We start from the raw sequence: 14,472 nt of genomic DNA on the forward strand, positions 1-14,472 counted from the left end.
CTAGGACAGCTACATCACAGGGTGAGATACAGGATAAAGCTCCCTCTACACTGTCCACATCAAACACTCCCAGGAGAGGTACAGCACGGGGTTAGATACAGACTAGAGCTCCCTCTACACTGTCCCCATCAAACACTCCCAGGACAGGTACAGCATGGGCTTAGATACAGAGTAAAGCTCCCTCTACACTGTCTCCATCAAACACTCCCAGGACAGGTACAGAATGGGCTGAGATACAGACTAAAGCTCTCTCTGCACTGTCCCCATCAAACACTCCCAGGACATGCACAGCATGGGCTGAGATACAGACTAAAACTCCCTCTGTACTGTCTCCATCAAACACTCACAGGAGAGGTACACCACAGGGGTAGATACACAGAAAATCTCTCTCAACACTGTACCCATCAAAAACTCCCAAGGCAGGTACATTACAGGAGAAGATACAGGATAAAGCTCTCTCCTCAATTTCAGTGCATCTAATTCCCAAATTAATACAACAGCCTATTCCATGGCAATGCGAGATGTAATTACTCAAACCAATGGGCCTGTAGCCTCTGCACGAGATCCACCATTTCAGACAGGCTGTGTGGTGGGACAAGGGCTCCAGGAGATTTTGTCACTGTCCAGCAGCTTTTATTTCTGACTTACAATGAACAGACATCGGCCTCTGTCTCCTCCACTACTCCCAGCAGACAGAACTGGGTTTAAACCCAGCTCCTGACAGCTCACAGCCACTCACAAAGCTACAGAATCCTGTCCCTTCTCTGTATCGGTTTCAATGTCAAGTCAGGCTCTCAATGGTGGACGTTACTCAGAGTCTCCCAATGGATTACAGAATCCACGAGGTTCAAAACGTGATCTGCTTTAAACTGTTGATGTCCAACAGCTGGCCAAACATTCTCACAGAAACTCTCCGGCCATTTCCCCCACACCGGAACAGTGAGCACTGAGTCCCCTCCTCCTCACTCCTAACCATCACCATCCACCAGGGGAAAAGACGAGAACGTGTCCCAGTTAGATACGGCACAGCAGGGTCACAGGTCAGACATTTACTGCTTCCTAGCCTGGGCTTGTGTGTTCTTCTTGAGCCACATCATTGGCCATACATGCTCATGGGGCAAGAGCAGGCACGGTGGCGACGAGCTCTTGGTCAGAACACAAGGTAAGAATCGTACCTGTGACACTGCGATGCTGTCAGGATTAGTGCTCATTGCACGAGTCAGTTTCAGTTTCCAATCTGCAACATAATCAGAGAAAATGCTGAGTTACAAAGATGAACACAATTCAGGTTGGTCAGGTGCAAGGGCCACAGGTAAAAAGATTTGCAATTGTATGAAGCCATTCACTCAAGACAGGTACAGCACAGCGTGAGATACAGGCTAAAGCTCCCTCTGCACTGTCCTCATCAAACACTCCCAGGACAAGTACAGCATGGGGTTAGATACTGAGTAAAGCTCCCTCTACACTGTCTCCATCAAACACTCCCAGGACAGGTACAGAATGGGCTGAGATACAGATTAAAGCTCTCTCTGCACTGTCCCCATCAAACACTCCCAGGACATGTACAGCATGGGCTGAGATACAGACTAAAGCTCCCTCTGTACTGTCTCCACCAAACACTCCTAGGACAGCTACATCACAGGGTGAGATACAGGATAAAGCTCCCTCTACACTGTCCCATCAAACACTCCCAGGAGAGGTACAGCACGGGGTTAGATACAGACTAGAGCTCCCTCTACACTGTCCCCATCGAAAACTCCCAGGACAGGTACAGCATGGGCTTAGATACAGACTAAAGCTCCCTCTACACTGTCTCCATCAAACACTCACAGGAGAGGTACACCACAAGGGTAGATACACAGTAAATCTCCCTCAACACTACCCATCAAAAACTCCCAAGGCAGGTACATTACAGGAGAAGATACAGGATAAAGCTCTCTCCTCAATTTCAGTGCATCTAATTCCCAAATTAATACAACAGCTTATTCCATGGCAATGCGAGATGTAATTACTCAAACCAATGGGCCTGTAACCTCTGCACGAGATCCACCATTTCAGACAGGCTGTGTGGTGGGACAAGGGCTCCAGGAGATTTTGTCACTGTCCAGCAGCTTTTATTTCTGACTTACAATGAACAGACATCGGCCTCTGTCTCCTCCACTACTCCCAGCAGACAGAATTGGGTTTAAACCCAGCTCCAGACAGCTCAGAGCCACTCACACAGCTATAGAATCCTGTCCCTTCTCTGTATCGGTTTCAATGTCAAGTCAGGCTCTCAATGGCGGACGTTACTCAGAGTCTCCCAATGGATTACAGAATCCACGAGGTTCAAAACGTGATCTGCTTTAAACTGTTGATGTCCAACAGCTGGCCAAACATTCTCACAGAAACTCTCCGGCCATTTCCCCCACACCGGAACAGTGAGCACTGAGTCCCCTCCTCCTCACTCCTAACCTTCACAATCCACCAGGGGAAAAGACGAGAACGTGTCCCAGTTAGATACGGCACAGCAGGGTCACAGGTCAGACACTTACTGCTTCCTAGCCTGGGCTTGTGTGTTCTTCTTGAGCCACATCATTGGCCATACATGCTCATGGGGCAAGAGCAGGCACGGTGGCGACGAGCTCTTGGTCAGACTGAACACAAGGTAAGAATCGTACTTGTGACACTGCGATGCTGTCAGGATTAGTGCTCATTGCACGAGTCAGTTTCAGTTTCCAATCTGCAACATAATCAGAGAAAATGCTGAGTTACAAAGATGAACACAATTCAGGTTGGTCAGATGCAAGGGCCAGAGGTAAAAAAATTTGCAATTGTATGAAGCCATTCACTCAAGACAGGTACAGCACAGGGTGAGATACAGGCTAAAGCTCCCTCTGCACTGTCCCCATCAAACACTCCCAGGAGAAGTACAGCAAGGGGTTAGATACAGAGTAAAGCTCCCTCTACACTGTCTCCATCAAACACTCCCAGGACAGGTACAGAATGGGCTGAGATACAGACTAAAGCTCTCTCTGCACTGTCCCCATCAAACACTCCCAGGACATGTGCAGCATGGGCTGAGATACAGACTAAAACTCCCTCTGTACTGTCTCCATCAAACACTCACAGGAGAGGTACACCACAGGGGTAGATACACAGTAAATCTCCCTCAACACTGTACCCATCAAAAACTCCCAAGGCAGGTACATTACAGGAGAAGATACAGGATAAAGCTCTCCCCTCAATTTCAGTGCATCTAATTCCCAAATTAATACAACAGCTTATTTCATGGCAATGCGAGATGTAATTACTCAAACCAATGGGCCTGTAGCCTCTGCACGAGATCCACCATTTCAGACAGGCTGTGTGGTGGGACAAGGGCTCCAGGAGATTTTGTCACTGTCCAGCAGCTTTTATTTCTGACTTACAATGAACAGACATCGGCCTCTGTCTCCTCCACTACTCCCAGCAGACAGAACTGGGTTTAAACCCAGCTCCTGACAGCTCAGAGCCACTCACAAAGCTATAGAATCCTGTCCCTTCTCTGTATCGGTTTCAATGTCAAGTCAGGCTCTCAATGGTGGACGTTACTCAGAGTCTCCCAATGGATTACAGAATCCACGAGGTTCAAAACGTGATCTGCTTTAAACTGTTGATGTCCAACAGCTGGCCAAACATTCTCACAGAAACTCTCCGGCCATTTCCCCCACACCGGAACAATGAGCACTGAGTCCCCTCCTCCTCACTCCTAACCATCACCATCCACCAGGGGAAAGTAGAGAACGTGTCCCAGTTAGATACGGCACAGGAGGGTCACAGGTCAGACACTTACTGCTTCCTAGCCTGGGCTTGTGTGTTCCTCTTGAGCCACATCATTGGCCATACATGCTCATGGGGCAACAGCAGGCACGGTGGCGACGAGCTCTTGGTCAGACTGAACACAAGGTAAGAATCGTACCTGTGACACTGCGATGCCGTCAGGATTAGTGCCCATTGCACGAGTCAGTTTCAGTTTCCAATCTGCAACATAATCAGAGAAAATGCTGAGTTACAAAGATGAACACAATTCAGGTTGGTCAGGTGCAAGGGCCACAGGTAAAAAGATTTGCAATTGTATGAAGCCATTCACTCAAGACAGGTACAGCACAGCGTGAGATACAGGCTAAAGCTCCCTCTGCACTGTCCCCATCAAACACTCCCAGGACAAGTACAGCATGGGGTTCGATACAGAGTAAAGCTCCCTCCACACTGTCCCCATCAAACACTCCCAGGACAGGTACAGCATGGGCTTAAATACAGATTAAAGCTCCTTCTACACTGTCTCCATCAAACACTCCCAGGACAGGTACAGCATGGGCTGAGATACAGACTAAAGCTCTCTCTGCACTGTCCCCATCAAACACTCCCAGGATATGTACAGCATGGGCTGAGATACAGACTAAAGCTCCCTCTACACTGTCCCCATCAAACACTACCAGGAGAGGTACAGCATGGGCTTAGATACAGACTAAAGCGCCCTCTACACTGTCCCCATCAAAAACTCCCAGGACAGCGACAGCACGGTGTTAGATACAGACTAAAGCTCCCTCTCCACTATCCCCATCAAACACTCCCAGGACAGCGCCAGTACGGGGTTAGATACAGAGCAAAGCTCCCTTTACACTGTCTCCTACAAACAATCCCAGCACAGCAAAAGCACGGGGTTAGATACAGACTAAAGCTCCCTCTACACTGTCCACATCAAACACTCCCAGGACAGCTACAGCACGGGGTTAGATAGAGTAAAGCTCCCTCTACACCGTCACCATCAAACACTCCTAGGAGAGATAGAGCACAGGGTGAGATACAGGCTAAAGCTCCCTCTGCAATGTCCCCATCAAACACTCCTAGGACAGCTACATCAGAGGGTGAGATACAGGATAAAGCTCCCTCTACACTGTCCCCATCAAACACTCCCAGGAGAGGTACAGCACGGGGTTAGATACAGACTAGAGCTCCCTCTACACTGTCCCCATCAAACACTCCCAGGACAGGTACAGCATGGGCTTAGATACAGACTAAAGCTCCCTCTACACTGTCTCCATCAAACACTCACAGGAGAGGTACACCACAGGGGTAGATACACAGTAAATCTCCCTCAACACTGTACCCATCAAAAACTCCCAAGGCAGGTACATTACAGGAGAAGATACAGGATAAAGCTCTCTCCTCAATTTCAGTGCATCTAATTCCCAAATGAATACAACAGCCTGTAGCATGGCAATGCGAGATGTAATTACTCAAACCAATGGGCCTGTAGCCTCTGCACGAGATCCACCATTTCAGACAGGCTGTGCGGTGGGACAAGGGCTCCAGGAGATTTTGTCACTGTCCAGCAGCTTTTATTTCTGACTTACAATGAACAGACATCGGCCTCTGTCTCCTCCACTACTCCCAGCAGACAGAACTGGGTTTAAACCCAGCTCCTGACAGCTCAGAGCCACTCACAAAGCTATAGAATCCTGTCCCTTCTCTGTATCGGTTTCAATGTCAAGTCAGGCTATCAATGGTGGACGTTACTCAGAGTCTCCCAATGGATTACAGAATCCACGAGGTTCAAAACGTGATCTGCTTTAAACTGTTGATGTCCAACAGCTGGCCAAACATTCTCACAGAAACTCTCCGGCCATTTCCCCCACACCGGAACAGTGAGCACTGAGTCCCCTCCTCCTCACTCCTAACCATCACCATCCACCAGGGGAAAAGACGAGAACGTGTCCCAGTTAGATACGGCACAGCAGGGTCACAGGTCAGACACTTACTGCTTCCTAGCCTGGGCTTGTGTGTTCTTCTTGAGCCACATCATTGGCCATACATGCTCATGGGGCAACAGCAGGCACGGTGCGACGAGCTCTTGGTCAGACTGAACACAAGGTAAGAATCGTACCTGTGACACTGCGATGCTGTCAGGATTAGTGCTCATTGCACGAGTCAGTTTCAGTTTCCAATCTGCAACATAATCAGAGAAAATGCTGAGTTACAAAGATGAACACAATTCAGGTTGGTCAGATGCAAGGGCCAGAGGTAAAAAAATTTGCAATTGTATGAAGCCATTCACTCAAGACAGGTACAGCACAGGGTGAGATACAGGCTAAAGCTCCCTCTGCACTGTCTCCATCAAACACTCCCAGGACAAGTACAGAATGGGCTGAGATACAGACTAAAGCTCTCTCTGCACTGTCCCCATCAAACACTCCCAGGACATGTACAGCATGGGCTGAGATACAGCCTAAAACTCCCTCTGTACTGTCTCCATCAAACACTCACAGGAGAGGTACACCACAGGGGTAGATACACAGTAAATCTCCCTCAACACTGTACCCATCAAAAACTCCCAAGGTAGGTACATTACAGGAGAAGATACAGGATAAAGCTCTCTCCTCAATTTCAGTGCATCTAATTCCCAAATTAATACAACAGCTTATTCCATGGCAATGCGAGATGTAATTACTCAAACCAATGGGCCTGTAGCCTCTGCACGAGATCCACCATTTCAGACAAGCTGTGTGGTGGGACAAGGGCTCCAGGAGATTTTGTCACTGTCCAGCAGCTTTTATTTCTGACTTACAATGAACAGACATCGGCCTGTCTCCTCCACTACTCCCAGAAGACAGAACTGGGTTTAAACCCAGCTCCTGACAGCTCAGAGCCACTCACAAAGCTATAGAATCCTGTCCCTTCTCTGTATCGGTTTCAATGTCAAGAGAGGCTCTCAATGGTGGAGGTTACTCAGAGTCTCCCAATGGATTACAGAATCCACGAGGTTCAAAACGTGATCTGCTTTAAACTGTTGATGTCCAACAGCTAGCCAAACATTCTCACAGAAACTCTCCGGCCATTTCCCCCACACCGGAACAATGAGCACTGAGTCCCCTCCTCCTCACTCCTAACCATCACCATCCACCAGGGGAAAAGTAGAGAACGTGTCCCAGTTAGATACGGCACAGGAGGGTCACAGGTCAGACACTTACTGCTTCCTAGCCTGGGCTTGTGTGTTCCTCTTGAGCCACATCATTGGCCATACATGCTCATGGGGCAACAGCAGGCACGGTGGCGACGAGCTCTTGGTCAGACTGAACACAAGGTAAGAATCGTACCTGTGACACTGCGATGCTGTCAGGATTAGTGCTCATTGCACGAGTCAGTTTCAGTTTCCAATCTGCAACATAATCAGAGAAAATGCTGAGTTACAAAGATGAACACAATTCAGGTTGGTCAGATGCAAGGGCCAGAGGTAAAAAAATTTGCAATTGTATGAAGCCATTCACTCACCACAGGTACAGCACAGGGTGAGATACAGGCTAAAGCTCCCTCTGCACTGTCTCCATCAAACACTCCCAGGACAAGTACAGAATGGGCTGAGATACAGACTAAAGCTCTCTCTGCACTGTCCCCATCAAACACTCCCAGGACATGTACAGCATGGGCTGAGATACAGCCTAAAACTCCCTCTGTACTGTCACATCAAACACTCACAGGAGAGGTACACCACAGGGGTAGATACACAGTAAATCTCCCTCAACACTGTACCCATCAAAAACTCCCAAGGCAGGTACATTACAGGAGAAGATACAGGATAAAGCTCTCTCCTCAATTTCAGTGCATCTAATTCCCAAATTAATACAACAGCCTATTCCATGGCAATGCGAGATGTAATTACTCAAACCAATGGGCCTGTAGCCTCTGCACGAGATCCACCATTTCAGACAGGCTGTGTGGTGGGACAAGGGCTCCAGGAGATTTTGTCACTGTCCAGCAGCTTTTATTTCTGACTTACAATGAACAGACATCGGCCTCTGTCTCCTCCACTACTCCCAGCAGACAGAACTGGGTTTAAACCCAGCTCCTGACAGCTCAGAGCCACTCACAAAGCTATAGAATCCTGTCCCTTCTCTGTATCGGTTTCAATGTCAAGAGAGGCTCTCAATGGTGGAGGTTACTCAGAGTCTCCCAATGGATTACAGAATCCACGAGGTTCAAAACGTGATCTGCTTTAAACTGTTGATGTCCAACAGCTGGCCAAACATTCTCACAGAAACTCTCCGGCCATTTCCCCCACACCGGAACAATGAGCACTGCGTCCCCTCCTCCTCACTCCTAACCATCACCATCCACCAGGGGAAAAGACGAGAACGTGTCCCAGTTAGATACGGCACAGCAGGGTCACAGGTCAGACACTTACTGCTTCCTAGCCTGGGCTTGTGTGTTCTTCTTGAGCCACATCATTGGCCATACATGCTCATGGGGCAACAGCAGGCACGGTGGCGACGAGCTCTTGGTCAGACTGAACACAAGGTAAGAATCGTACCTGTGACACTGCGATGCTGTCAGGATTAGTGCTCATTGCACGAGTCAGTTTCAGTTTCCAATCTGCAACATAATCAGAGAAAATGCTGAGTTACAAAGATGAACACAATTCAGGTTGGTCAGATGCAAGGGCCAGAGGTAAAAAAATTTGCAATTGTATGAAGCCATTCACTCAAGACAGGTACAGCACAGGGTGAGATACAGGCTAAAGCTCCCTCTGCACTGTCTCCATCAAACACTCCCAGGACAAGTACAGAATGGGCTGAGATACAGACTAAAGCTCTCTCTGCACTGTCCCCATCAAACACTCCCAGGACATGTGCAGCATGGGCTGAGATACAGCCTAAAACTCCCTCTGTACTGTCTCCATCAAACACTCACAGGAGAGGTACACCACAGGGGTAGATACACAGTAAATCTCCCTCAACACTGTACCCATCAAAAACTCCCAAGGCAGGTACATTACAGGAGAAGATACAGGATAAAGCTCTCTCCTCAATTTCAGTGCATCTAATTCCCAAATTAATGCAACAGCTTATTCCATGGCAATGCGAGATGTAATTACTCAAACCAATGGGCCTGTAGCCTCTGCACGAGATCCACCATTTCAGACAGGCTGTGTGGTGGGACAAGGGCTCCAGGAGATTTTGTCACTGTCCAGCAGCTTTTATTTCTGACTTACAATGAACAGACATCGGCCTCTGTCTCCTCCACTACTCCCAGAAGACAGAACTGGGTTTAAACCCAGCTCCTGACAGCTCAGAGCCACTCACAAAGCTATAGAATCCTGTCCCTTCTCTGTATCGGTTTCAATGTCAAGAGAGGCTCTCAATGGTGGAGGTTACTCAGAGTCTCCCAATGGATTACAGAATCCACGAGGTTCAAAACGTGATCTGCTTTAAACTGTTGATGTCCAACAGCTGGCCAAACATTCTCACAGAAACTCTCCGGCCATTTCCCCCACACCGGAACAATGAGCACTGAGTCCCCTCCTCCTCACTCCTAACCATCACCATCCACCAGGGGAAAAGTAGAGAACGTGTCCCAGTTAGATACGGCACAGCAGGGTCACAGATCAGACACTTACTGCTTCCTAGCCTGGGCTTGTGTGTTCCTCTTGAGCCACATCATTGGCCATACATGCTCATGGGGCAACAGCAGGCACGGTGGCGACGAGCTCTTGGTCAGACTGAACACAAGGTAAGAATCGTACCTGTGACACTGCGATGCTGTCAGGATTAGTGCTCATTGCACGAGTCAGTTTCAGTTTCCAATCTGCAACATAATCAGAGAAAATGCAGAGTTACAAAGATGAACACAATTCAGGTTGGTCAGATGCAAGGGCCAGAGGTAAAAAAATTTGCAATTGTATGAAGCCATTCACTCAAGACAGGTACAGCACAGGGTGAGATACAGGCTAAAGCTCCCTCTGCACTGTCTCCATCAAACACTCCCAGGACAAGTACAGAATGGGCTGAGATACAGACTAAAGCTCTCTCTGCACTGTCCCCATCAAACACTCCCAGGACATGTGCAGCATGGGCTGAGATACAGCCTAAAACTCCCTCTGTACTGTCTCCATCAAACACTCACAGGAGAGGTACACCACAGGGGTAGATACACAGTAAATCTCCCTCAACACTGTACCCATCAAAAACTCCCAAGGCAGGTACATTACAGGAGAAGATACAGGATAAAGCTCTCTCCTCAATTTCAGTGCATCTAATTCCCAAATTAATGCAACAGCTTATTCCATGGCAATGCGAGATGTAATTACTCAAACCAATGGGCCTGTAGCCTCTGCACGAGATCCACCATTTCAGACAGGCTGTGTGGTGGGACAAGGGCTCCAGGAGATTTTGTCACTGTCCAGCAGCTTTTATTTCTGACTTACAATGAACAGACATCGGCCTCTGTCTCCTCCACTACTCCCAGAAGACAGAACTGGGTTTAAACCCAGCTCCTGACAGCTCAGAGCCACTCACAAAGCTATAGAATCCTGTCCCTTCTCTGTATCGGTTTCAATGTCAAGAGAGGCTCTCAATGGTGGAGGTTACTCAGAGTCTCCCAATGGATTACAGAATCCACGAGGTTCAAAACGTGATCTGCTTTAAACTGTTGATGTCCAACAGCTGGCCAAACATTCTCACAGAAACTCTCCGGCCATTTCCCCCACACCGGAACAATGAGCACTGAGTCCCCTCCTCCTCACTCCTAACCATCACCATCCACCAGGGGAAAAGTAGAGAACGTGTCCCAGTTAGATACGGCACAGCAGGGTCACAGATCAGACACTTACTGCTTCCTAGCCTGGGCTTGTGTGTTCCTCTTGAGCCACATCATTGGCCATACATGCTCATGGGGCAACAGCAGGCACGGTGGCGACGAGCTCTTGGTCAGACTGAACACAAGGTAAGAATCGTACCTGTGACACTGCGATGCTGTCAGGATTAGTGCTCATTGCACGAGTCAGTTTCAGTTTCCAATCTGCAACATAATCAGAGAAAATGCAGAGTTACAAAGATGAACACAATTCAGGTTGGTCAGATGCAAGGGCCAGAGGTAAAAAAATTTGCAATTGTATGAAGCCATTCACTCAAGACAGGTACAGCACAGGGTGAGATACAGGATAAAGCTCCCTCTACACTGTCCCCATCAAACACTCCCAGGAGAGGTACAGCACGGGGTTAGATACAGACTAGAGCTCCCTCTACACTGTCCCCATCGAAAACTCCCAGGACAGGTACAGCATGGGCTTAGATACAGACTAAAGCTCCCTCTACACTGTCTCCATCAAACACTCACAGGAGAGGTACACCACAGGGGTAGATACACAGTAAATCTCCCTCAACACTACCCATCAAAAACTCCCAAGGCAGGTACATTACAGGAGAAGATACAGGATAAAGCTCTCTCCTCAATTTCAGTGCATCTAATTCCCAAATTAATACAACAGCTTATTCCATGGCAATGCGAGACGTAATTACTCAAACCAATGGGCCTGTAACCTCTGCACGAGATCCACCATTTCAGACAGGCTGTGTGGTGGGACAAGGGCTCCAGGAGATTTTGTCACTGTCCAGCAGCTTTTATTTCTGACTTACAATGAACAGACATCGGCCTCTGTCTCCTCCACTACTCCCAGCAGACAGAACTGGGTTTAAACCCAGCTCCTGACAGGTCAGAGCTACTCACAAAGCTACAGAATCCTGTCCCTTCTCTGTATCGGTTTCAATGTCAAGTCAGGCTCTCAATGGCGGACGTTACTCAGAGTCTCCCAATGGATTACAGAATCCACGAGGTTCAAAACGTGATCTGCTTTAAACTGTTGATGTCCAACAGCTGGCCAAACATTCTCACAGAAACTCTCCGGCCATTTCCCCCACACCGTAACAGTGAGCACTGAGTCCCCTCCTCCTCACTCCTAACCTTCACAATCCACCAGGGGAAAAGACGAGAACGTGTCCCAGTTAGATACGGCACAGCAGGGTCACAGGTCAGACACTTACTGCTTCCTAGCCTGGGCTTGTGTGTTCTTCTTGAGCCACATCATTGGCCATACATGCTCATGGGGCAAGAGCAGGCACGGTGGCGACGAGCTCTTGGTCAGACTGAACACAAGGTAAGAATCGTACCTGTGACACTGCGATGCTGTCAGGATTAGTGCTCATTGCACGAGTCAGTTTCAGTTTCCAATCTGCAACATAATCAGAGAAAATGCTGAGTTACAAAGATGAACACAATTCAGGTTGGTCAGATGCAAGGGCCAGAGGTAAAAAAATTTGCAATTGTATGAAGCCATTCACTCAAGACAGGTACAGCACAGGGTGAGATACAGGCTAAAGCTCCCTCTGCACTGTCCCCATCAAACACTCCCAGGAGAAGTACAGCAAGGGGTTAGATACAGAGTAAAGCTCCCTCTACACTGTCTCCATCAAACACTCCCAGGACAGGTACAGAATGGGCTGAGATACAGACTAAAGCTCTCTCTGCACTGTCCCCATCAAACACTCCCAGGACATGTACAGCATGGGCTGAGATACAGACTAAAACTCCCTCTGTACTGTCTCCATCAAACACTCACAGGAGAGGTACACCACAGGGGTAGATACACAGTAAATCTCCCTCAACACTGTACCCATCAAAAACTCCCAAGGCAGGTACATTACAGGAGAAGATACAGGATAAAGCTCTCTCCTCAATTTCAGTGCATCTAATTCCCAAATTAATACAACAGCTTATTTCATGGCAATGCGAGATGTAATTACTCAAACCAATGGGCCTGTAGCCTCTGCACGAGATCCACCATTTCAGACAGGCTGTGTGGTGGGACAAGGGCTCCAGGAGATTTTGTCACTGTCCAGCAGCTTTTATTTCTGACTTACAATGAACAGACATCGGCCTCTGTCTCCTCCACTACTCCCAGCAGACAGAACTGGGTTTAAACCCAGCTCCTGACAGCTCAGAGCCACTCACAAAGCTATAGAATCCTGTCCCTTCTCTGTATCGGTTTCAATGTCAAGTCAGGCTCTCAATGGTGGACGTTACTCAGAGTCACCCAATGGATTACAGAATCCACGAGGTTCAAAACGTGATCTGCTTTAAACTGTTGATGTCCAACAGCTGGCCAAACATTCTCACAGAAACTCTCCGGCCATTTCCCCCACACCGGAACAATGAGCACTGAGTCCCCTCCTCCTCACTCCTAACCATCACCATCCACCAGGGGAAAAGTAGAGAACGTGTCCCAGTTAGATACGGCACAGGAGGGTCACAGGTCAGACACTTACTGCTTCCTAGCCTGGGCTTGTGCGTTCCTCTTGAGCCACATCATTGGCCATACATGCTCATGGGGCAACAGCAGGCACGGTGGCGACGAGCTCTTGGTCAGACTGAACACAAGGTAAGAATCGTACCTGTGACACTGCGATGCCGTCAGGATTAGTGCCCATTGCACGAGTCAGTTTCAGTTTCCAATCTGCAACATAATCAGAGAAAATGCTGAGTTACAAAGATGAACACAATTCAGGTTGGTCAGGTGCAAGGGCCACAGGTAAAAAGATTTGCAATTGTATGAAGCCATTCACTCAAGACAGGTACAGCACAGGGTGAGATACAGGCTAAAGCTCCCTCTGCACTGTCCCCATCAAACACTCCCAGGACAAGTACAGCATGGGGTTCGATACAGAGTAAAGCTCCCTCCACACTGTCTCCATCAAACACTCCCAGGACAGGTACAGCACGGGGTTCGATACAGAGTAAAGCTCCCTCCACACTGTCCATATCAAACACTCCCAGGACAGGTACAGCACGGGGTTCGATACAGAGTAAAGCTCCCTCCACACTGTCCATATCAAACACTCCCAGGACAGGTACAGCACGGGGTAGATACAGAGTAAAGCTCCCTCCACACTGTCCATATCAAACACTCCCAGGACAGCTACAGCATGGGCTTAAATACAGATTAACGCTCCTTCTACACTGTCTCCATCAAACACTCCCAGGACAGGTACAGAATGGGCTGAGATACAGACTAAAGCTCTCTCTGCACTGTCCCCATCAAACACTCCCAGGATATGTACAGCATGGGCTGAGATACAGACTAAAGCTCCCTCTACACTGTCCCCATCAAACACTACCAGGAGAGGTACAGCATGGGCTTAGATACAGACTAAAGCGCCCTCTACACTGTCCCCATCAAAAACTCCCAGGACAGCGACAGCACGGTGTTAGATACAGACTAAAGCTCCCTCTCCACTATCCCCATCAAACACTCCCAGGACAGCGCCAGTACGGGGTTAGATACAGAGCAAAGCTCCCTTTACACTGTCCCCTACAAACAATCCCAGCACAGCAAAAGCACGGGGTTAGATACAGACTAAAGCTCCCTCTACACTGTCCACATCAAACACTCCCAGGACAGCTACAGCACTGGGTTAGATAGAGTAAAGCTCCCTCTACACCGTCACCATCAAACACTCCTAGGAGAGATAGAGCACAGGGTGAGATACAGGCTAAAGCTCCCTCTGCAATGTCCCCATCAAACACTCCTAGGACAGCTACATCAGAGGGTGAGATACAGGATAAAGCTCCCTCTACACTGTCCCCATCAAACACTCCCAGGACAGCTACAGCACGGGGTTA

At 48.5% G+C, this 14,472-nt stretch overlaps 1 long non-coding RNA gene across 50 annotated transcripts in view; it reads right to left on the reverse strand.

The window, feature by feature from the left end:
- Positions 1–14,472, reverse strand: part of LOC121274155 — a 125,645-nt gene that overhangs the window by 31,120 nt on the left and 80,053 nt on the right. For 44 of the 50 annotated variants that reach the window (XR_005942190.1, XR_005942199.1, XR_005942177.1 and 41 more), the window contains 10 exons: positions 13,245–13,306; positions 11,964–12,025; positions 10,628–10,815; positions 9,416–9,603; positions 8,204–8,391; positions 7,119–7,180; positions 5,909–5,970; positions 3,815–4,002; positions 2,535–2,722; positions 1,176–1,237 (listed from right to left, as the gene is read on the reverse strand). This is a non-coding gene — a long non-coding RNA (uncharacterized LOC121274155). Of the gene's footprint in view, positions 1–1,175; positions 1,238–2,534; positions 2,723–3,814; positions 4,003–5,908; positions 5,971–6,992; positions 7,181–8,203; positions 8,392–9,415; positions 9,604–10,627; positions 10,816–11,963; positions 12,026–13,244; positions 13,307–14,472 lie in introns of all 50 variants that reach the window. The other 6 variants (XR_005942183.1, XR_005942201.1, XR_005942195.1 and 3 more) reach the window with 6 other exon arrangements.

Source organism: Carcharodon carcharias, assembly GCF_017639515.1.
Source record: "Carcharodon carcharias isolate sCarCar2 chromosome 33 unlocalized genomic scaffold, sCarCar2.pri SUPER_33_unloc_1, whole genome shotgun sequence".
Lineage (NCBI taxonomy): Eukaryota > Metazoa > Chordata > Chondrichthyes > Lamniformes > Lamnidae > Carcharodon > Carcharodon carcharias.